This window comes from Staurois parvus, unplaced genomic scaffold (assembly GCF_062004578.1).
Source record: "Staurois parvus isolate SC_StPar_1 unplaced genomic scaffold, SC_StPar_1.0 ptg000394l, whole genome shotgun sequence".
Classification (NCBI taxonomy): Eukaryota; Metazoa; Chordata; class Amphibia; order Anura; family Ranidae; genus Staurois; species Staurois parvus.
Window position 1 is genome coordinate 2,968,932 of NW_028318190.1, and position 25,761 is coordinate 2,994,692.

The window sequence follows — 25,761 nt, forward strand, 5'->3', positions numbered from 1 at the left end:
CCCCCTTACATCAGAGTCAGGGAGAGTGCTTCCTTACATCAGAGTCTGGCAGAGTCTTCCCTTACATCAGAGTCCGTCAGAATGCCCCCTTACATCAGAGTCAGGCAGAGAGCCCCCTTACATCAGAGTCTGGCAGAGTTCCACCATCTTACATCAGAGTCCTGCTGAGTACCCCCTTACATCAGACTCCGACAGAGTGCCCCCTTTACATCAGAATCTGACAGAGTGCACCCCTTACATCATAGTCTAACAGAGTCCCCCCTTACATCAGCGTCTGGAAGAGTGCCCCCTTACATCAGAGTCCAGCAGAGTGCCCCCTTACATCAAAATCCAGCAGAGTGCCCCTCTTGCATCAGAGTTTGTCAGAGTGCCTCCTTACATCAAAATCCAACAGAGTGCCCCTCTTGCATCAGAGTTTGTCAGAGTGCCCCTCTTGCATCAGAGTCTGGCAGAGTGCCCTTCTGGAATCAGTATCTGGCAGAGTGTCCCTCTTACATCAGAGTCTGGCAGAGTGCCCCTCTTGCATCAGAGTCTGGCAGAGTACCCTTCATGTTCACAGGGTATACTGACTGCAAAATGCAGTGCCTTGCCGATCCTTACAGTTTGATGGCCTGAAATTAAAATTACAACCTAGCACTTCGAAGGTGCAAAAAGGTTTTGGTTGTTACACAAGATATAATCAAAAAGCAGTTATGTGTTGTCAACACTTGGTTAAACCACTGGCTGCAGTTACAGTTCCAAGTCTTTTGAATTAAATCCCAACTCCAGGCTATTAACAACCCACCCCACTCCTGGTATGAAAAAAAGTATCCAAGTGCCAATGTTTCCCATTTTTATGCTCATTTCATATTCATATACAGTGTCTTGAAAAAGTATTCATCCCCCTTGACATTTTCTATAGTTTGCTTGTTACAACCAAAAACCTAAATGTATTTTATTGGGATTTTATGTGATAGACCAACACAAAGCGGCACTTAATTGTGAAGTGGAAGGAAAGTGATAAATGGTTTTCAACATTTTTTACAAATAAATGTGTGAAAAGTGTGGTGTGCATTTGTATTCAGCCCCTTTACTCTGATAACCCTAACTAAAATCTAGTAGAACCAATTGCCTTCAGAAGTCACCTAATTAGTAAATAGAGTCCGCCTGTGTAGAATTTAATACATACAGCTGTTCTGAGAAGCCCTCAGAGGTTTGTTAGAGAACATTAGTGAACAAACAGCATCATGAAGGCAACACACCAGACAGGTCAGGGATAAAGTCGTGGAGAAATTTAAAGCAGGATTAGGTTATAAAACAATATCCCAAGCTTTGAACATCTCACTATTCAATCCATCTTGCGATGGATGAGCACTGTTTAATCAATCATCCGAATATGGAAAGAGTATGGCACAAATACAAACCTACATAGACATGGCCGTCCACCTAAACTGACAGGCTGGGCAAGAACAGCATTAATCAGAGAAGCAGCCAGGAGGCCCATGGTAACTCTGGAGGAGATGCAGAGCTCCACAGCTCCGGTGGGAGAATATGTCCACAGGACAACTGTTAGTCGTGCACTCCATATATCTGGCCTTTATGGATGGGTGGCAAGCAGAACGCCATTGTTGAAAGAAAGCCATAAGAAGTCCCGTTTGCAGTTTGCAAGAAGCAATGTGGGGGACACAGCAAACGTGGAAGAAGGTGCTCTGGCAACATGAGACCAAAATTAAACTTTTTGGCCTAAAAGCAAAACACTATGTGTGGCGGAAAACTAATACTGCACATCACCCTGAACACACCATCCCCACCGTGAAACATGGTGGTGGCAGCATCATGTTGTGGGGATGCTTTTCTTCAGCAGGGACAGGGAAGCTGCTCAGAGTTGATAGGAAGATGGATGGAGCCAAATACAGGGCAATCTAAGAAGAAATCCTGTTAGAGTCTGCAAAAGACTTGAGACTGGGAGGGAGATTCACCTTCCAGCAGGACAATGACCCTAAACACACATCCAGAGCTACAATGGAATGGTTTAGATCAAAGCATATTCATGTGTTAGAATGGCCCAGTCAAAGTCCAGACCTAAATCCAATTAAGAATCTTTGGCAAAACTTGAAAATTGCTGTTCACAGATGCTCTCCATCCAATCTGACAGAGCTTGAGCTTTTTTGCAAAGAAGAATGGGCAAAAATGTCACTCTAGGTGTGCAAAGCTGGTAGAGACATCCCCCCAAAAAAACTTGCAGCTGTAATTGCAGGGAAAGGTGGTTCTACAAAGTATTGACTCAGGGGGGCTGAATACAAATGCACGCCACACATTTCACATATTTATGTACTTCACTCCACTCCACAATTATGTGCCACTTTGTGTTGGTCTATCACATAAAATCCCAATAAAATACATTTAAGTTTTTGATTGTAACATGACAAAATGTGGAAAATGTCAAAGGGTATAAATATCTTTTCAAGGCACTGTATGTTATTGAACAACCCAAAGGCCATCACATGTAACCTAACAGCTATCGTAAGTGAAGACTGACTCCACGCAGCAAGATGTACAATATTAAGAACCATTAACATGTTTGATCAAACAGCAACCCAACACAAGGGGTCGATCGACATATGAACAGATATAGCCCAACAGATGATGACATTTAGCAACATAAAGCTATAAGAAGGTAGAGAACCGATAGTTGGATGGTCCACCCCAGACATGGCCTGGGGAAGAGCTAAGACCAAGCAAAGTCAATGAAATATACAGCAATGTTCAAATAAACAAAATAGGAGTTTAGAAAAGTAATGGGAGAAGAGGGAAGGGGAAAGGGCTGGTTCCTGGAAATAACCGACCACGGTCCCAAGAGCACAATAAACTAATAAGGATACCAAGTCAGCTAAAGCTCCATGAAAGACACGTTTTTATGTCCATTTCAGGTGGAGGCATAGAGGAGCTCAGCTATGAGGAAAGATTAGAGGAACTGAATTTATTCTCTCTTGAGAAGAGGAGATTAAGGGGGGATATGATCAACATGTATAAATACATCAGTGGTTCATATAGTGAACCCGGGGTAGAGTTATTCACTCTGAGGTCAACACAGAGGACAAGGGGGCAGTCTTTACATCTGGAGGAAAAGAGATTAAATCTCCAAATACGGAAAGGTTTCTTCACAGTGAGAGCTATTGAAATGTGGAATAGACTTCATCAGGAGTTGGTTCTGGCCAGCTCAGTGGATTGCTTTAAAAAAGGCCTGAATTGTTTCTTAGATACACAGAATATAACTGGATACTAACATTTATAGGTAAAGTTGATCCAGAGAATATCCAATTGCCTCTCGGGGGATCAGGAAGAATTTTTTTCCCCTGCAGGAGCAAACTGGATAATGCTTTGCTGTTTTTGTTTTTTTTTTGCCTTCCTCTGGATCAACTGTGGGTGTAGGATTATAACTTATTTTTTATAGTTAAACTAGATGGACTTTTGTCTTATTCCAGCCAGACTAACCAAGGCCCCTTTCACAAGGGGAGGACTAGTCAGCGCATCTGCTTGCTCAGCAAGGATCTCTTTACTGATTCCTGCTGAGCAAGTGGATGACAGGTCCGTGTCTGCTCCGCTGCTGCAGAACAGACACAGCCCGCTGTCCTCTATGGGCAGTCGAGTGGAAATGGACTGCCTGTCCGTTTCCATGCTATCACATCTAGTCTGAGAGACAGAAGGGGAATTGATCCCCATCCATCTCCTTTTGGCAGATCATATCGGATGTCGGTGGGTGTAAACGGACACATGGACCCGCAGCTCCATAGAGGAGAATAGAGGTTCCAATCGGGTTTACCTGAAAAATGGGCAGGTGAACCCGATTGGAACATCCACGTGAAAGGGGCCTTAACCACTCCAGTATAGCTCAGACTGTGTGTTTAGGGCAACTGGACTGTCCCAGCCTCTGGTCTCCTGAAGAATAAAACAAGTTTTGACCTGGAATTGTCCTTTATTTGAATCCATCCACCCTCAGCCCTGACCATTATTTTTGTCCAATGAACAGCTGCACCCATTTCACCTGTGAATCTCATATACTGTGATGTCTCAAGTACTGTGATGTTCACTGTTGGAAATACAATTTGATTTGATTGCTGTGGTTTCGGAACATTATTCCAGACTTGTTTTGAAACCAGGAAAGAACAGCTGTGTTTATTCTGAGATTATGACAGTTTAATTGCACAAAGGTAAACTCTCTACAACAAATCATATGACTTCTGTAGCTGAATGGTTGTATTAGAGCTTTTTTAGGGGGTTTGCGGCAATGAATACTTTTCAGTGTTTATGAATCATTTGGAAAATGATGTAGGCCTGGCCAGCAGCTGACAGGGAGAGGAGCAGCTAACATTTCACTGTGTTTGATGTTCCGTAGCTGCCTTTGCTTGTGTTCATAAAAGACTTTTACACAGACATAGTATGGGAGGAGACTACTAGTGTAAACTGTGCAGCCAGTGTTGAGCCTACCCTCTACCCAATAGGAGGCACACAGGAAGTGGACTGCAAGGATTGTGGAAGGTGTAGTCCAACATAGACTCCACTGGATTGATAAAATGGAAATAGATTGTAAGCTCTAACGAGCAGGGTCCTCTGATTCAATTGTATTGTAACTGTACTGTTTGCCCTCATATTGTAAAGCACTGCGCAAACTGTTGGCGCTATATACATCCTGTATAATAATAAAAAATAGAGGACTGCAGTTCCTAGCAGTGGCATCACTAGGGTTGGTGTCACCCAGTGCCATAAAACATAGTAACACCCCCCCTCCACCATGTAAAGTATAGTCCCCCCTCAGTACAGACCCCCTCCCTCAGTACAGACCCCTCTCTCCACTAAGTATAGAATCCCTCCCTAAGTACAGACACCCCTCTCCATTAAACATAGACCCCCCTCCCTAAGTACAGACCCACCTCTGTACTAAGTACAGACCCCTCCTCTTCATGAAGTATAGACCCCTCTCCCTCAGCACAGCCCCCCTCCCTCAGTGTACTTAGAGAGGGGGGTCTGTACTGAGAGAAGGGGGTATATACTTAGTGGAGAAGGGGTCTGTACTGAGGGAGGGGGGTATATATTTAGTGGAGAGGGGGGTCTAAGTATAGACCCCCCTCCCTAACTACAGACCCCCTTCCACAAATTATAGTCCCCCCTCAGTACAGACCCCTCCCCCATTAAGTACAGACCCCCCTCTATCAGTATAGACTCCCCTCCCTCAGTTCGGATACCCTCTCCACGTGAGACTGCCAGGGATAGAGATCCAGATCAGTGTCTCTGCTGACAGGTGTCACTCCTCAGGCGGGTGTCACCTGGGTGCGGTCTGCACCCCCCAAATATCCATAGCAACAAGACTGGTTCCTAAGTAACACTGTGGACAGAGAAAGGGTTGTTGTTCCTGCTGTTTTCCTGGGCTGGGGAGAAGAAGTGCAGAGGCCTTTGAGGCAGGATGAATATACAGTCAATTACCAGCAGACTGCTCACCGCACAGCAATAGACAGTTTGGGACTTAGAAGAGACACACAGATGTTCCACCTGTGTCAGTTCTTAATGGGACAGGGTTATCTGTAGGTAACACATTGTTAGCACCTGCATCAGCTCTTACGAGGACACTAACCTGAGCTATCTAGCATAAAGTTTTGGGCCCCAATGTGCTGGCCAGCAGAAGAGGGATGGGGGGGTGGCAGGACTATATTATAGACTGTTGGACTAGCGACTCTTGATAGCATAGTACCGCCTAGATAGCATTTGTTTAGGGTTAATATGAAATTCTGTCTAAAGCAATTGAGTGCTTATATACAGTACATTTGGGTTTTTTTTTTACCGTTCACTTATTTGGTGTGTGTGTGTATATATATATATATATATATACACACAGTTAGGTCCATATACAGGTGAAACTCGAAAAATTAGAATATCATGCAAAAGTTCATTTATTTCAGTAATGCAACTTAAAAGGTGACCTGCCCGCACTGCAAAAAGCACCAAAACCTGGTTCAATGACCATGGGACTACTGTGCTTGATTGGCCAGCAAACTGACCTGCACCCCATAGAGAATCTATGGGGCATTGCCAAGAGAAAGATGAGAGACATGAGACTGAACAATGCAGAAGAGCTGAAGGCCGCTATTGAAGCATCCTGGTCTTCCATAACACCTCAGCAGTGCCACAGGCTGATAGCTTCCAAACCAAGTACTGAGTACATATGCATGCTTATACTTTTCAGAGGTCCGATATTGTTCTATGTACAATCCTTGTTTTATTGATTGCATGTAATATTCTAATTTTCTGAGATTGTGGATTTGGGGTTTTCATGAGCTGTAAGCCATAATCATCACAATGATGACAAATCACGGCTTGAACTATCTTGCTTTGCATGTAATGAGTCTATCTCATATATTAGTTTCACCTTTTAAGTTGCATTACTGAAATAAATGAACTTTTGCAGGATATTCTAATTTTTTGAGTTTCACCTGTAGATATATATATATATATATATATATATATATATATATATATTGCTATAGTGTGATTGGTTACTGTATTAATGCCATTGTTTCACAGTTCTTTAACCATTGGGGTGTATACATCTATACATCTGCACTAAATATTCACCACCAACCCAGGTGTGTCAGTGTGTGTGGTGATATTTGCAAAGTTATGGACACGACACAGGAACAAGCAACCTAAGAAACAGCAGCTCCTTCGGGGATAAGCATGCTGCTGGCATTAATTCTGAAAGATACCCAAATGCACCTGCATTGCAGCACACCCCAACCGTGCATGCTGTGTTGCTAAAAAGAGTTCATGCACCTGTTTTTTTAATAAATAGGATGCCCTATCACAATGCACATTAACATGTGTGCAGCAATGTACTGCAGAGATGTGAATAGGCCCTCGTACACTGTCTAATCACAATATACTCTAGAAGAGCAGTTTTGTGGTGCACAGACATTTTAAAATGTATGGTGTCAAATAATAAAAGTAGCAATTAACCAGCACTCGCCAAAGAGTCTGTTACTAGGTCGACATTGTGATTTAATTCCTGCAAAAATAAATCAGGCAGAAAGTTATCTTTTCAGTCCTGGGGCCATGCATAATGTGTACTTTCATATAATCAGGATTCCTGTAGGATCTGCATCTTTTTGAAATATACATTAACAATATCAGTTGTTTTAGTAAAGATTTCTCATTTAACCTCCTGCCAACCACGATTTGCTGCACATTCCCAGCACAGTGATCAAATTGTCACCGGTAGCTCCCAGTCTCTAGTTATGATCAGAAGCTGGCGGGACAAGCTCCTGATCACATGGCCACTGTCAAAGCCAATTACAGTAGTCACGTAATTGAGAAGTCAGTCCTGTTTCCTCCGCCTTAAAACCCAGTTAATGGGCCATGAATAGATGGTGAGGGGGTTAAAGCAGCCTTGTCAAAACAGGCATACCTGCAAAATAAGAGAAGTACAACCTACTCATGCCTGCACCACCAGAATGCTGCTTAGTTCAGGAGAAACCCTTTGCCGAAGACTGCTTGAAAATCAACACTTCCAGGACTGTTGAACTCCTTGGTCCCCCACAGCTCTTAGTGGGTTCTCCTTCTGACCTTCACAGTGCTGTTATCTCCTGTAGTGATGTAGAGGCTGGTGAAGAAACCACTGAGTGCTGTGGGGGACCAAGGAGACTCACACTCTTGGAACTGTCAGCTTTTCACCAGACTTTAGCTGAGGACACATTGTCTCCAATGCTGAAAAGATAACAGTTTCTGCAAACTTCCTTTCAGCCAGGCCTGGAGCTATTTATCTTTTTGGTGCATATTAATGGACATAAATCATAATGAAGGTGATAATGACAAACAGTGAAGTGTAGTATTAGACCCCGACTGCTTCAACCCTGGCAGACTGACCATACCAAAAATCTCAAACAACGCAGTCGTGCGCTGGAGCGACTATGGCGCAAAACCAGATCCCAACAAGCGTTTGCCCGATATAAATCTGCCTTCCTTACCTACACGTCCTCCCTCCACGCTGCAAGCAAACCTACTTTGTAACCTTCATCAATACCTTCTCCTCCAGTCCTCGCCGGCTCTTCTTTACTTTTAACTCTTTACTCTCTCCGCCCCCACCTCCACCCAGTACCCCACTCACCGCCCACGAGATTGCTAACCACTTCCAAAGCAAGATCATCGCAATTCGTAGGGACATCGCCACTGCTCAGACTTCCACCCCACCTAGCATCCCTCACACAAAAACCCCCTCAACACTCCTCTCCTTCGACCTCGCCACTGTCCAGACCTCCACCCCACCTAACATTCCTCACACTAAAACCTCCTCAACACTCCACTCCTTTGACCTTGCTACTACTGAAGAGGTCACTAAGGTCTTCTCTGAAGTTCGCCTTACCACCTGCCCCCTTGACCCTGTCCCCACACAACTCCTATGATCACCCTCCTCCTCCATCCTACGCTCCCTCACTCACATCTTTAATCTCTCCCTCTCTACTGGCGCATTCCCCTCCCCTCTGAAGCACGCGCACATCACTCCCATACTTAACCCTCCCTGGATCCCACCGACCTAAACAACCTTAGACCCATCTCCCTGCTGCCATTTACATCCAAACTCCTTGAGCGCTTAGTCTATAATCGCCTGAGTTCCCACCTCACCGACAACAACCTCCTTGATCCCCTACAGTCTGGCTTCCGTCCCCTACACTCCACCGAAACCACCCTACTCAAAATCACCAACGACCTGCTAACCGCCAAAGCTAATGGCCACTACTCAGAGCTCCTACTCCTCGACCTCCCTCTCCGCAGTTTTCGACACGGTCGACCACCCCCTCCTCCTAAAAAAACTATACTCTCTTGGCCTCAGAGACTCCGCTCTCTCCTGGCTCTCTTCCTATTTATCACAGCACTCCTTCACTGTTACCTATAATGCTGCCACCTCCCCCTCACTCCCCCTCTCTGTTGGTGTCCCTCAAGGTTCTGTCCTCGGGCCCCTTCTCTTCTCCATCTACACCTCCTCCCTTAGCCAACTGATACACTCCCACGGCTTCAACTACCATCTCTATGCCGATGACACGCAAATCTATCTCTCTACCCCTTGCCTCACCCCTTCAGTCTCTGACCGAATCACTAGCCTACTGAACGACATATCAGATTGGATGTCACTCCACTTCCTCAAATTAAACCTTTCCAAAACCAAGCTCCTAGTTTTCCCCCCAGCCCGCGCCCCCCCCCCGACTTCTCCATCACGACCAACAACAATACCATCAGTCCCACCCCGCAAGCCAGAGTACTAGATGTCATTCTAGACTCCTATCTGTCTTTCCAGCCCCAGGTATAATCGCTGACAAATTCATGTAGACTTCACCTCCGCAACATCTCCAAAATATGTCCGTTCCTAACCTCGGAAACTACTAAGCAACTCATTCACTCCCTTATTATATCACGCCTCGACTACTGTAATTCCCTCCTCACTGGCCTACCTCATCACAGGCTATCCCCACTTCAGTCTATCCTGAATTCCGCTGCCAGACTCATCCACCTTACTAACCACTCCGTATCCGCCACCCCCCTCTGCCAATCCCTCCACTGGCTTCCGATTGCCCAACGCATAAAATTCAAATTACTAACATTGACGTACAAAGCTGTTCATAACACTGCCCCAAACTACATCACCGACCTGATATCCATATACTGTACCACCCAAAACGTACTCTCTGCTCCTCAGAAGACCTCCTACTGTCTAGTTCCCTGGTCTCCTCCTCCCATGCCCGTCTCCAGGACTTCTCGAGGGCCTCCCCCATCCTCTGGAACTCATTATCCCAATTCATCAGGCTGTCACCTACCCTCCTCACCTTTAGGTACACCCTGAAAACCCATCTCTTCAGGGAAGCCTACCCTCGCCCTCACCTAATTGCCGATCTCCTCCACTCTTCCTACCACTCCATCCCCCACAGGTATTTCCTCCTGTACCACTATCCCCTCCCTCCTAGATTGTAAGCTCCAAGGAGCAGGGCCCTCGAACCCCTCGTGTATTGTATTGTTACTGTATTGTCTCGTGTACTGTCTCCCACTATAATGTACAGCGCTGAGCAAACTGTTGGCGCTATTTAAATACTGTATAATAATAATAGTTCAGCTTCCTGAACGGACCTACAGTAAGCATTGTGACTTGGACAAATACCAGACGGATGCAGCTTTCCATTGTTTATTGTATGTGCAATGTTTATAATTTCCTTCTCTGTGTTTTAGGGTTTTTCTTATCTGATTAAACTGGAAATTGCTCGAGGTGAAGGCTTAAACATATCCCTGCAATTCCAATCTGTTTTTATTAGACTACAGATAATAGACAGATAGATCTGTCTGCCATAGGAGTATCAATGTCAAAAGATTGTAATAATAAAGATAAAGAAATGTTACAATAGTCTTTTACATATCCATTCTTACACCATTTAGAAATCTTTTAATAACTTTTTTAAATATTGCATGCCAGCACGGGGGAGGGGGGTATCCTATCTGTACTCTTCATTTTCAGTGCAGGTGGGCCAGTTGTTACAAAGCAGTTACCAAAGAAGGCCCTAATTACTGCATAAATAGGCTAATCTCCTTTACTTAGAGTGGGGTGGGGGTAGTCTAAAATAGAGAAGAAAAGGTAGACCTCATTTACAATAATGTGTCTAGTTCTGGAGACCTCACTTAAAAAAAGATATTGATAAGATAGAACGAGTCCAGAGATGGGTAACAAAAATGGTGAAAGGTTCAGGGGGATAAAACATTTCAAGAGTGACTTCAAGAACTTAACATGTACATTCTGGATGAAAGAAGGGAAAGGGAATACATGATTGAAACCTTTAGTCCTCACGCACACTTAACATTTTTACAGCGGCTGTTTTTGGCTTTTGATGTTTTTTTCTACAGCCAGTAAACCCCCCAGCATGTTATCCTACGTGTCCATGCACACATAGACTGTCATCAACCTTTTTTGGCTGGAAAAACCCCCAGAACTAGTGGGTTTCTAGAGGAGTTTTTCAGCTGTAAAAACGCTCTAATGCTGAAAAACATTGAAAAATGTGGCAAAACACGTTAAAACACCGCAAACCAGCGTTTTTGGACTTTGACAAAAAAAGAAGAATGCTAAAAATGCAAACGTGGAAAAATGCAGCAAATCACCGCTAAGCATGGCAAAACGCTAATGCAAAAATGCTAAAAAAAGCTGAAAAACTCAAGTTTTTAATGTGACTTTACACAGCTAATGTTACCAGTGTTATCAAAACGTCCATTGTGCATGAGGGCTCAAATACATCAAGGGGTGAATAAGGTTCAGGAGGACAGGATTTTCAACACGAAATCAAAATCAAGAACACGGGGACATGACCTTAAACTAAATGGAGGAAAGTTCAACACTAATCCCAGAAAGTACTATTTTACAGAAAGAGTAGTTGATGCTTGGAATAAACTTCCAGCAGAGGTACTGAGCCAGTCAACAGTAAATAGCTTCAAACATGCTTGGGACAAGCATAGATCTATATTCAGACAAAAAAAATTTAACAAAGAAAAATAAATAAACATAAAAAACAATCCCCTCAAAAAAACAAAAAAAAAATAACACAGAAAAAAACAACCCTCCCCAAATAAAAAAACCCACAAACAAACACAACAACAACAACAACAAAAAACCATCAGACTCGATAGACCACTCGGTCTTTTTCTGCTTCTAAGAACGGGGCTTTCCCCTTGGGCCTCACATACCTATGATGAAAACTGGATTCATGGGCCAAGTGTGTCCATTTAAACTGTAACTTAGGTTTTAGACTTGCAGGACCAGCTTCTGAGTGATTGCAAGCCACTTTATAAAGTAAGTCTGTCATGAGACAAAAAGAGGCTGTCACTGCTTGCCTACTGTGAAAAATGCTATTTTCCTGGTTTATATGGTGGCGCACTGACTTAATAGTTTGTGGCTCACTGTATGCAGATTAATCATACATTCATATTTGCATACTTGCTTAGTAAGTAATAAAGGAAGAGGGGTGGCATGATAACCAGACAAATAGCATTTTTTAAAAAAAGATAGATCTGCAATGGCAGCCTTTATGTTCCCCTTATGTTTCCTTTTAAATGACACTAAATGATATCTTTATTTTCCAAAAATAATCCATACACATCCATTACTTAATGGTCCTGTAACATATTTTTCAGATTGTTTCTTACTGTTCTTCTGCTTCTTTGTAATATCCTGTGAGCTCCGGAACCTCTCCATTTACCCTCACTTTTATTTGTTTGGAATGAGCAGTGCATTCTAGTTGCAGTCATGTGCACACAACAAATCCCGTAGTCCATAGTCGACCTTGGAAGCGAGTCAGAGAGAGTGGCTATGTTCCTATATACAATAGGATCACATAGCTCGAACTAATGCAGGCCATAGATGGGGAGAAAAACTGCAGATTTTTCTTTTAAAAAACGAAAAATCGGTTGTTCAAGTGGCCGACGTTACCATCAATGGTAAAAAAAAATCGGCCGATTTTCTACCCGTCTAGAGCCGGCAAAAAGTGTCCCTGCAGAGAGCTCTGCTATTTCTTTGACAGTTCTCTGACAGTTCCTTGACATTTATAGAAGTTGCAACAATGTATCTATTTGTTTCCATTTAGGATACAGATGTTTTTATTCGGAAACAAATAGATACAATGTTTCAACCGCTGTAAATGTCAAGGAACTGTCAGAGAACTGTCAGAAATAGCGGAGCTCTCTGCAGAGACACTTTTTGCTGGACTGGAATTCTTCTTATTTTCATCCTACTTCTTCTTCTTATTATTCTTCTTCTTCTTCATCATCCTCATCCTCTTCTTCTTCTTCTTCATCCTCATCCTCTTCTTCTTCTTCATCCTCATCTTCTTCTTCTTCTTCTTCATCCTCATCTTCTTCTTTTTCTTCATCCTCATCCTCTTCTTCTTCTTCTTCTTCATCCTCATCCTCTTCTTCTTCATCATCCTCCTCCTCCTCTTCTTCTTCTTCATCCTCATCCTCTTCTTCTTCTTCTTCTTCATCCTCATCCTCTTCTTCTTCTTCCTCTTCTTCATCCTCATCCTCTTCTTCTTCATCATCCTCATCCTCTTCTTCTTCATCATCATCCTCATCCTCTTCTTCCTCTTCTTCTTCATCCTCATCTTCTTCTTCTTCATCCTCTTCTTCATCCTCATCCTCTTCTTCTTCATCTTCATCCTCTTCTTCTTCTTCATCCTCTTCTTCCTCTTCTTCTTCTTCATCCTCTTCTTCATCCTCTTCCTCTTCTTCTTTTTCTTCTTTTTGTCTTCCTCTTGCAGGTCACTGCTCATGTGCAGATTTTTTATCGGTAAAAAATCGGCCGATTTGCCCACTAATTGCCGCGAAAATCGGCCGATCGGCAAAATCGGCCGATTTTTTTCCAACTTTACCGAAAAACAAAAACGGCCAAAATACCGAAAAACGGCCGACCAAATCGCCCACTAACGATCCGAAAATCGGCCGATTTTCGACCCGTCTATGGCCTGCATTAGTCACCCTCTGACAGGAAGTCAGATCACAGCAGAAAAAAAAGAATTTTTGAGATTTGCTGGAGGCTGAAATAATTTTTTGACTTAAAGCGGAGTTCCACTCACACTGTAAAAAAATAAAAGTCAGCAGCTACAAAAACTGTAGCTGCTGACTTTTAAAAAACAGCCACTTACCTGTCCCATGATCCCGCGGTGTTCTCCCCGCAGTCCGTTTCACCAGCCGCCTGGTGTTCCAGGCGCCGGCATCTTCAGTGTGGGCACCCGGCTGTGACAGCTCGTGGTTTCACAGCCGGGTGCCCACTGCGCATGCACACGTTGCACTGTGCTTCCTGAATGGCCTCGTGAACTGTCACATGTCCCAGAAGACTAAAGGGAGGGAGGGTAGAAGGACAACTTCTGTTTCTGTGCTGCTGATCGCCTAGGCGATCGCAGAGGAAGTGGGAGCGGGTACCTGTCAATTTTGGGTACCCGCTCCCCAAAGGTGCCAATCCTTAATGGGGAGCGGGGGACCAGTCTCTAAAGCAGAGATTCCCCTTTTGGGTGGAGCTCCGCTTTAAAGGACTAATTTACCTTTTCAGAAAAAATTAATAAGGCAAACTAACAACGTACACCTTTCCCACTCCCCCAGTCCCTGCTGTACTTACCTCCATGGATGCTGAGCTGGCAGTGCCCATGCAGCCACTGCAGCGTTCCATGGATTTGAAGTCCCTGTTCTTCTCCCTCTTCTCTCTGCAGTGCTTCCGAGATGGATCAGAGCGATTCTGACTGATCCATTCCGGCACAGAGCATCTCTCTGATCCGTCCTGAAAGTGCAGGAATTTTAAACCTGTGGATACTGACAGCTAAGTACAGCAGGGATTTGGGGGGGGGGGTGGGTGTACAGGCAAAGGTGAACTAAAAGCGGAGTTTCACCCAAAAGTGGAAGCTCCTCTTATTTGCCTCCTCCCCACTCCACTGCCATATTTGGCACCTTTTGGGGGGGACAAGTGAGCAGGTACCTGCTCCCACTTCTGGCTCAGTTCGCCGTGGCAAAGTGATCCAGAAGTTCGGCCCCCTCCTCCATCCCGCAGTCGGACCCGCTTTCTAATTGGTCCGGCAATCGGGATGGATTATCCCGATTGCCGGACCAATTAGAAAGCGCAGCGCGGCTCATGCATGCCCAGTGGGCACCAGGCTGTGAAGCCGCAAGCTGTCACAGCCTGGTGCCCACAGTTGAGATGCCGGTGCTGTGGAGGACAGAAGTAGAGAAGGGACGGCGGGGTGAGTACATCACTGGACTCTGGGACAGGTAAGTGTGTGTTTATTACAGTTTTTGTAGCTGCTGATTTTTAATAAACACAAAAATGGCTGGAACTCCACTTTTAGTATACATACTTGAACAGATTTGTTTTCCTTTTAAACCTGAATTTAGTGTCACTTTAATTCCTTCTGTATGCCTGCATCTGTGTCCATCTCTACTACTTTTCTGGCCAGCTGTGTTAACAAGGCATATACACACTCCTTCAATACCCTCAAAACACACAAAAGACAAGCATTCCATTAATTCATTTGACAATGTGTTAATGCAGCAGAGATGAAAACAATTTTCTTTTTGCCCAGCACAAAAGTGTTGCTGATGTCAGATGGGAAGGCCAAAGCACCTACAATATGTTGTTGTAGCAAGCGTAGAAGAACGAGGCCCCTTACCTTGCTTGTTTCATGATCACAGTACAGGAACGCCCTCCACCTGTCAGTGTGCCACATTTGCAGTAAAGGGGATATCTCTCCCTGCATGCTCCAAATACACAGGTGTGGGGGTACCAGACGTTCTAACCTACATACACAGTAAGATTTCATAAAATGACAGGTAAAACAGATTGTCCCTTTCCGTATGTCACTATTAGCCGTACGCGATACAAAATGATCACACAACCAAGCGGAACTAAATAAGGATTATCTCTGCAAACAATAAAACGCCTATTTCTAATTAGGTTTACATACTGGCAATCATATAGCTAGCGACATATGATGATGGTGAAAAAATTGAACTTCTTTAACCTAGCTCCATTGCTTCTCAGTTTTGCTTTAATCTGTCCCTTTTCAAACTTTAGTTCCTACAATTGTCCCTTACCTTTGTGTGTGAGTGTGCTGATCCTTTCCAGGTGTACGGGTGATTTGTGTGAGAGCTCAGGTATGTGTGCATACAGTATGCATAGCACTGACTCATTGCACAGCACTCCTCCCATTGGCAGGCACACCTCTTACAAATATAAAAAGCTATTAACTTTCTAGGCACCAGCCGAGTTCTCAGGAGTCCCACAGCTCCAGAGAAGCTCAACAGGCCTTCATGATCTCAGATGTTTCTGGCACATCAAGTTGTCTCAGTCCTAAGAATCTATTCATTGTATGCGCACTTTGAAGTTCAATATGCACTCACAGTATAACTTCATTCAATATTTTCAAGGATCATGTATTTGCCAAAGTTGATCCAGGTGGACATTGGTGGACTGAATCATCTACGAACTTCTCTGTCTCTGAGAGATGTCAGTGGCAAAATCAAGTTTTTGCTTTCTTTTTTTAACTAAAACAAAAGTAATGCTGATAAACAGAGCCTCGCTTCACCTCCTGCATATATAAATTACATTTTCATAGATTTTGTATTTCAATGGTTTTTATTCATTTATAAACATTTCAAGAAGAAGTAAGCAACACGACATGCCCGCACAGGGGCTATCAATGGCACATAAAAAGTAAAGAAAACAGTGCTCTAACACCAACAGAGTAAAAGGTGCGCCCACCCAGAGGCTATCAATGGCACATAAAAAGTAAAAAAAATAGTGCTCCAACACCAACAGAGCAAAAGGTGCGCCCACGCAGGCGCTATCAATGGCACATAAAAAGTAAAGAAAGCAGTGCTCCAACACCAACTGTGCAAAAGGTGCGCCCACGTAGGGGCTATTAATGGCACATAAAAAGTAAAGAAAACAGTGCTCCAACACCAACAGAGCAAAAGGTGCGCCCATGCAGGGGCTATCAATGGCACATAAAAAGTAAAAAAAACAGTGCGCCAACACCAACAGAGCAAAAGGTGCGCCCACGCAGGGGCTATCAATGGCTCATAAAAAGTAACGAAAACAGTGCTCTAACACCAACAGAGCAAAAGCTGCGCCCACCCAGGGGCTATCAATGGCACATAAAAAGAAAAGAAAACAGTGCTCCAACACCAACAGAGCAAAAGCTGCGCCCACCCAGGGGCTATCAATGGCACATAAAAAGAAAAGAAAACAGTGCTCCAACACCAACAGAGCAAAAGGTGCGCCCACCCAGGGGCTATCAATGGCTCATAAAAAGTAACGAAAACAGTGCTCCAACACTAACAGAGCAAAAGGTGCGCACACACAGGGGCTATCAATGGCACATAGACCGAGGTGCTGTTAGGAACCACAGGGCCCCATACAGCCAACCTGACAGGGCCTGCCCCCCCCCCCCCCCAAAAAACCCCACAGTTTATTATGCTACAGTTATGAATGAACACAGTGAGTGATCGGTACCGACCACTAATTGTGTTCATTCAGGAAAGGAAGGGGCTGATTAATGTGGCATATTTATTGGACATATTTACTGGACCCTTCCCCCACTCTCCATCCTGAAAGATCCTATTGTGTGCTTGCAGCTGCAGGTGAGAAGGGAAGCTGGCAGCACTGCAAGGGTGGGGGCACACTGGGGGGCCTGGGCAGCAGGTGGAAACATATGGTGTACAGGGATGGTCATGGTTTGGCGGGGGGCAATTACTGGAACCAATCCCCTGTATGGCTCTCTCTACAGCAGCTCAAAGCCAGTGGGAGGGAGAGAAAAAGAAGCCAGCTTTCAGCTGCTGCAGAGAGAGCCATACAGGAGATCAGTTCCAGTGATTGTCTCTCACCTAGATGCCTGGCCCCCCCTGTTGGCCTGGGCCCCACACAGGAGGACTGGTGACCCCCTTATCCACGGCCTGCACATAGATTACAAAAACAGTGATATAACACAGACAGTAGCTCAAACCAAAGGCAGCTAATCACCGCCTCACGAAAGACAAACAAAAATAGAAAGGAAAGAGGAGTAGAAAAGGAAGAAGAAGACAAGGAGCAGGGGGCTGGGAACACCAACACCAAACAACATCACAAACCCAGACTAGCCGGCGGGAGCGTGGAAAAAACATATGTCAACCACGGCTCCCATATTTTAAAAAATTTCCCTTGGAAGTCGTTACAGATACTCAACATCTGTTCATTGAGCATCATAATGGTCATACGGTCCCGCACCCCTTGAAGAGAGACAGACGGGCTCTTCCATGCCTGAGCAATTGTTCTAGTGTCAAGAACAAATAGGAAGCCAACTTCTGCTGGAGAGCTAGGAGGCCCGGTATGGGACAATGAAGCAAAGCGTACCGAGCATTCCGGCGTATGGAGAAATAGAAAAAGGTGAAAAGGCGGCCAAATACACAAGACCAAAAATGAATCAGTTTCAGGCATGACCACCAGATATGCAACACATCTCCAAAATGGCCACAACCCCGAAAGCATCGATCACTGCAGGCAGGGTTTGCTTGGGCCAAATGAGCCTGGACCCAATACCAACGAAACAATACCTTGTAGGCCGCCTCCAGCGTGGTCGTATTAAATGAGCATTTAGCTATAAACGACCAGGCCCTATTCCAGTCCTCCAGATCCACGACTGCCCCAGGTCGTACTCCCACTGAGAGAGAAGTATGCGTCAAGCGCCTGTTCAAAGCTGCATAACGAAGGGAAATAAGGCCCGGGGCGCCCGGACGCTGTTGGCAAAGCTGTTTAAAGGCAGATTTCTGATACAGGAAAGAGGAAGTGCCCCGTAGTGAGCTCAGCCAATGCCACAATTGAAGGTAACGAAAAAATTCCACCTGAGGGAATTTTCATATATTTTAACACAGGGATGTTTCATAAAATGCCCAAGGCTGCACGGAACTGTACTGGAACACGGTAGAACTCATCAAAAACGCTGATAAAGGAAGCTTCGCTCCACCTCCTGCATATATAAATTACATTTTCATATATTTTAACACAGGGATGTTTCATAAAATGCCACTGCACAAGGCTTGTACAGTGTTAATATATGTGTAACTAAAAAGGGTAAGAACTAAAAGACTAAGGGCCAGTTCACACTACATGCGTTTTCAGTTGCTTTTTTTCTGCATCCAAAACACACAGAAAGTAGGTTCTATGGTTGTCAATGTCATAGTTCACATCAATGCTTGCATTTCCAGTGCGTTCAAGCTGCAGAAAAAAAAGTAGAGCAGGCTGCATTTTTCCTGCACAGATCTGCACTGGAAAAAAAACAGTAAAATGCATAAAAAAAGCACTGAAACTCACCAAAACGCACCAAAAACGCACTGCAATGCACATGTCCCTATTTAAATTGAAGAAAAAGAGAGTGGAAAAAATTAACTGGAATGCATCAAAAACGCACCAGAATGCATGAAAAATGCAGTAAAAAGGCACCAGAACATGCCCTAAAGACGCATGCAGAAGCGCATCCTGAACACATCTGGACTGCGTTTCTATAGTGTGGACTGGCCCTAAGGCTTCCTTCACACCTGGTTGATTTGTTGCAGTGTTACTACAGACAGGTTACTATGATGAATTTCCTGCATTGGGGGTTATTAAGGCTAGGTTCACACCTATACAGTTTGCGTTTGATCCATTTCTGCAGTGCTTTTTGCTGTGCGTTTTGCGTTTTTGCACTTGCATTTTTGATGCTTTTTTTTCAACTTGTTGCTGGGCAGAATAAAATGAAAATGCATCAAAAACACATAAAAAACGCATAAAAAATGCACTACATGCGTTTCTGCAGTGTCTCCATTAAAGTTTATAGAACCAAAAACGCAACGTTTTGCATTTAAAAAAGTCCCTGATCTTTTCCAAAAAACGCACCGGGTGAAAATGTGGAGATGTGAACATGTCCCAGGAAATCATATTAAATGGACTGTCGTGCATTTATGCAAAGCGCAGTGGAAAATGTATAGTTGTAAACCTAGAGTAAAGCTGGAGAGTGCAAATAAAACACGCCTAAGCACTAGCCAATAAAATGAATAAATGTCCAAATAAGGCCTAAAGCAGTACTGCGTTTACACACATTTTTGACATGTTTAACCACTTGCCCTCCAGAGGATTTACCCCCCACTTCTTGACCAGGCCATTTTTTGCGTTACGGCTCTGTGTTACTTTAACTGACAACTGCGCGGTCATTCAGTGCTGCACCCAAATGAAATTTATGTCCTTTTGTCCCACTAATTGAGCTTTCTTTTGGTGGTATTTGATACTGGAATTTTATTTTTAGTAATGGCTTTCTGATACTGGGGGGAACTGACATGGTGTCACTGACATCCCCAGCGACACCAATACAGTGATCAGCAAGGGCGGACTGACAACGCATGGGGCCCCCGGGCAATAGGGGATCATGGGGCCCCTGTGTCTTTGCCCAAACTCAAAAAAGCCTATGAAAAAGGTACCAGGGGCATCTCATGGGGCCCCCTACTGACCCCGGGCCCTCGGGCAGTGCCCGAGTTTCCAAATGGTCAGTCCGCCCCTGGTGATCAGTGCTAGTAAAAAGCACTGACACTGTACTAAAGGCACTGGGCAGAAAGGGGTTAACATGAGGGGCGATCAAAGGGTTAACTGTGTGCTGTTTCACTCTAAGCTGTGTCCGTGTGCTTCACTGTAAGCACACTGCTTTGGATGGCTGTGTTGTGCACAGCCATCCAAAGTAGTGTGCATGAGCTGACAGGGAGAACTGTTTTGTTTACAAACAGATGCTCGGCAATCACCAGGCAACGGCGAGTAATCACCAGTGGGGACCCAGTGATTGACAGCCACGGCTGTGAATGGCACCCCCTACCCAAAAATCACATATATATATATGTATATGTGATATTGCGCACCCGTGCCACCCTGTAGCAGTATATCTGCTCTAGGGCGGTCGGGAAGCCGTTAAAGGCACACCTCTGGTGATAACAGTCGCTAGCCTGCTTAAGTTGGATCACAGTTGAACTGTCAAGCCATCATGATAGCTAATTACATGTGCAGCACTGTGGTAACTGCAGATCAAACTGAGGCTAAGATGGCAGCTTCCCTCCTGAATGCAGAAGAATCGTGTTCAGAAGAGGAACGTTTTGACCAAAAAATGCCAAAACACAGCAAACACAAGTGTAGACGCTTAGAAACATGCCTAAGCACTAGCAGTTAGGCATTTGTTCATTTTAATAGCATTAAAATGAGAAAAAAACGCGGCCTAAAGCGGTACTGCGTTTACACATTTTTGACATGTTTAATGTATTTCAGCTGTCAGTAGAATTAACATCTAAGGCAGTTCCAGTGTGCATGTAGCCTTAGCTGTACAGTATAGTAGGGATTAGTTTTGTTTAAGGCAGGGCAACGGACCCAAAACTGACCTTCATGGGCCTGTGCATTGTGGTACAACAGGGTCACCTTACCATAACACATAGGTGTGAAATCAGTGGACTACTTGATGCTCATCAAGATTCATTTTCAATGTACCTGCTGTAAGGAAGCTGCACACAAAACTGTACACGAAATAAAATACAAACCGTCCTAATAAAATAAAAAAGTATTTTTATTTCTAGGATACAGGAGCGCCAGACTCTGCAGTGACTTACTAGATTGTGGTATCTGAAGTGTTGAAGCCGTAGAACCCCCAGAGGAAGACACTGTTTAGAAGGATGAGAGCGCCATACTAGTTTGGAAGTTAATTGCACATAAAAAACCAACCTGTTTTTGGGGTTCAACAAGCCCCATTTATCAGAGGAAGACACTAGAGGTTTAGAAGGATGAGAATGCCATACCTGTCTGGAAGTTAACCTCTTGCCGACCGTGCATAGCCGAATGACGGCTTCACCGCGGCCGGCCAGTTCTGGGTGGACGTCATATGACAACCTCCCAGAACGCGCTCTCCTGCGCCCAGGGGGCGCGCACCCAGCGATCTCCGTGATCGCTGTGTCCTACGGACACAGCTGATCACGTGATGTGGTAAAAGGCCAATCACAGCGGCCTTTTACCACGTGATCAGCGGTGTCCAATGACACGCTGATCAGAGGGAAATGCAAGTGCCGGTTCTCGGCTGCACTTTCCTCACGCTGTCAGATCGTGAGGAAAGTACTGCCGAGAACCGGCAGTTGTCAGAGCGGGGATCGGCACTGATCATCAGGGCACTGATGATCAGTGCCCTGATGATCGGTGCCCAGCAGTGACACCCGCAAGTTCTGCCCAGCAGTGCGCCCACTAGCTCCGCCCACCCATGCCCAGCAGTGCCCCCACCTGTGCCCAGCAGTGCCCCCACCTGTGCCCAGCAGTGCACCCACCTGTGCCACTCTGCAGTGCCACCTACCTGTGCCCAGAAGTGCCACCTACATGTGCCCAGCAGTGCCACCCACCTGTGCCCACCCACCTGTGCCCACCAGTGCCACCCACCTGTGCCCACCAGTGCCACCCACCTGTGCCCACCCACCAGTGCTGCCCACCAGTGCCACCCACCAGTGCAGCCCAGCAGTGCTGCCAGTCAGTGCCACCAGTCAGTGCCCAGGGGTTGTGCCAGTCAGTGCCGCCAGTCAGTGCCCAGGGGTTGTGCCAGTCAGTGCCATCTATCAGTACCCATAATCAGTGTCACCTATCAGTGCCGCCTATCAGTGCCGCCTATCCGTGACCCCTAATTAGTGCTGTCTATCAGTGCCGCCTATCCGTGCCACCTCATTAGTACTGCCTATCAGTGCCCTTTAGTGCTGCCTATCAGTGCCCATCAGTGCCGCCTATCAGTGCCCATCAGTGCTGCCTCATCAATGCACATCAGTGAAGGAGAAAAAATACCTGTTTGAAAAATTTTATAAAAGAAACAAATAAACTTTTTTTTTTTCAAATTTTTTGCACTTTTTTTTATTTATAGCGCAAAAAGTAAAGCGCCCAGTGGCGATTAAATACCACCAAAAGAAAGCTCTATTTGTGAGAAAAAAATGATCAAAATTTCATATGGGTACAATGTTGCATGACCGCGCAATTGTCAATCAAAGTGCGGCAGCGCTGAAAGCTGAAAATTGGCCTGGTAAGGAAGGGGGTATAAGTGCCTGGTAGGCAAGTGGTTAATTGCACATAAAAAAAACAACCTGTTTTCGGGGTCCAACAAGCCCCATTTATCAGAGGAAGACACTAGAGGTTTTAGAGGATGAGTGCACCATACCTGTTTGGAAGTTAATTGCACATTAAAAAAAACCTGTTTTTTCGGGGTCCAACAAGCCCCATTTATCAGAGGAAGACACTAGAGGTTTAGAGGGATGTTAATTGCACATAAAAAAACAACCTGTTTTCAGGGGTTCAACAAACCCCATTTATCAGGGTTTATAGAATGATAGAGAATGGAAGGGAATTGAAGAAATTTGGTCCTGGACTACTGGCAGAGTGAACATGTACAGAAACACATGGGTGCCCAGAATAATAAAATAAGCCAATAATAATAAATTCCAGGTCACCTGTTTTCCTATTAACAATACATACCTCTTTAGTATGTATTGATACTATTACATCTCTACTATATCCAGTGAAATGTATTATCAGATAGTAATGTATGAGTATACTATGGTACTCATATGCAGAGTCCTCTGTACAGATTGTAACAGTAACAAGCACAGAGATAGTGAACATGCTAAAATGACTAGGTGGATTAGTAGTTACTGTCAGCAGATAATACCTAGTCCGGCAAGCAGCCTACTAATACTTATCCCCGAGGTATACAAACGTGTCATTATTGCTTTTGTAATACTATGTTTACAGAAATATATGCAACTTGAAAACAGCTTTATACTTTCTTTCGGCACAAACAGGTATTTCTTCAAAAGATAAGAACCAAAGCAGAGCTAAAGTCTAACAATTCACCATCCATTTTAAGCAATATTCATATATTTGATGGTTACACATTTTAGTAGCATAGCTATTAACAGGCAAGGAAAGCCTTTAATTATAGGGAAGTTCCTCCAGAGAGTATTTCTTGTGTTAAAGAGACCCTGTCAGCTTGCTCATTCGTGGCAAACAACTTTATACTTTTATACCTTTATTATGCCTCAATGCCACTCCTTCCCCACAAAAACTAGCCATAGTTACGCCACCTGACAATTTTTTATATTTACTAAAATAATTGCACTTCCATGTTCTGTATACTATGGGAGACCAGATATAGTGAATGCAGGGTCCTGGGTTCAGTAACACTTTAATGGATTCTCTACATTACAGTAAAAATCCTTCTGCAGGCAGCTCCCCTCCCCCCAGCCCCTCTTATACTTACCTGAGCCCAATTTCAATCCAACACCATGCACAAGAGTAAAGGCTCTCTCGGCTCTCTCCCTCCTCATTGGCTCAGACACGGCAAGGGAAGCCATTGGCTCTCGCTGCTGTCAATCACATGTATGTAAACAATACAGATCTCTCCCCTGTCAGCTCATGCACAAGAGCAAAGGCTCTCTCGGCTCTCTCCCTCCTCATTGGCTCAGACACAGCAAGGGAAGCCATTGGCTCTCGCTGCTGTCAATCAGACGTATGTAAACAATACAGATCTCTCCCCTGTCAGCTCATGCACAAGAGCAAAGGCTCTCTCAGCTCTCTCCCTCCTCATTGGCTCAGAAACATCAAGGGAAGCCATTGGCTCTCACTGCTGTCAATCAGACGTATGTAAACAATACAGATCTCTCCCCTGTCAGCTCATGCACAAGAGCAAAGGCTCTCTCGGCTCTCTCCCTCCTCATTGGCTCAGACACAGCAAGGGAAGCTATTGGTTCTCGCTGCTGTCAATAACATGTATGTAAAAAATACAGATCTCTCCCCTGCCAGCTCCTGCGCATTGATTTATATTGCTTCGCAGAGCAGAGCAATATAAAGCAATGTGCTGACACAGTTAGCCCTCATGCACACTGGACGTTTTTACAGCGGCTGTTTTTGGCTTTTGACGTTTTTTTCTACAGCTAGTAAACCCCCCAGCATGTTATCCTATGTGTCCATGCATACATAGACTGTGATCAATGTTTTTTGGCTGGGTCATTTTTTGGCTGGAAAAAAACCCCCCAGGACTAGTGGGTTTCTAGAGGAGTTTTTTAGCTGTAAAAACACTCTAACGCTGAAAAACACAGCAAAACGCGTTTTTTTTACCAAAATATTTTTTTTTAGTAAAAAAAACCAGCTAAAGAACATTTAAAAAACGCAAATGCGTAAAAACGTGGGAAAAAGCTACTAAACGCAGCAAAACGGTGCTAAACACTAATGCAAAAAAGCTGAAAAACTCGCGTTTTTAACGTGACTTTACACAGCTAACATTACCAGTGTTATCAAAACATCCAGTGTGCATGAGGGCTAAAGAACACACACAGTAAAACAGCACACAGTTAACCCTTTGATCACCCCACATGTTGACCTGGATGGACTTTTGTCTTCTTTCAGCCAGACTAATGCAGGCCATAGTTGGGTTGAAAATCGGCCGATTTTTTGGCCGAAAATAAAATCGGCCGATTTTCGGATCGTTAGTGGGTTAATTGTTTGGCCGTTTTTCGGTATTTTGGCAGATTTTTTTTATCAGTAAAGTTGGAAAAAGATCGGACGATTTTCGCGGCAATTATGGGCAAATCGGCCGATCTTTTTACCGATAAAAAATCTGCGCATGAGCAGTGACCTGCAAGAGGAAGACAAAAAGAAGAAGAAAAAGAAGACGAAGAGGATGAAGAAGAGGAAGAGGATGAAGAAGAAGAGGATGAAGAAGAAGAAGAGGAAGAAGAGGATGAAGAAGAGGCAGAAGAGGATGAAGAAGAAGAAGATGAGGATGAAGAAGAAGAAGAGGATGAAGAAGAAGAAGAAGAAGAAGAAGAGGAAGAAGAAGAGGATGAAGAAGAAGAAGAGGATGAAGAAGAAGAAGAAGAAGAAGAGGATGAAGAAGAGGATGATGAAGAAGAAGAGGATGAAGAAGAAGAAGAGGAAGAAGAGGATGAAGAAGAGGATGAAGAAGCAGAAGAGGATGAAGAAGAAGAGGAAGAAGAAGAGGATGAAGAAGAGGAAGAAGAAGAGGATGAAGAGGATGAGGAAGAAGAAGAGGAAGAAGAAGAGGATGAAGAAGATGAAGAAGTAGAAGAGGATGAAGAAGATGAAGAAGAAGAGGAAGAAGAAGAAGAGGATGAAGAAGAATTCCAGTCCGGCAAAAAGTGTCCCTGCAG

The 25,761-nt window shown here is 44.5% G+C and overlaps 1 protein-coding gene across 2 annotated transcripts in view; it reads right to left on the minus strand.

The window, feature by feature from the left end:
* Window positions 1–15,705, minus strand: part of SYTL1 (synaptotagmin like 1) — an 81,210-nt gene extending 65,505 nt beyond the window's left edge. The window contains exon 1 of one of the 2 annotated variants that reach the window (XM_089686241.1): window positions 15,628–15,705. The gene's annotated coding sequence lies outside the window, so the exon portion shown is untranslated. Of the gene's footprint in view, window positions 1–15,203; window positions 15,329–15,627 lie in introns of those variants that run through there. The other variant, XM_089686243.1, reaches the window with a different exon arrangement.
* Between the last annotated feature and the right edge of the window lie 10,056 nt (window positions 15,706–25,761).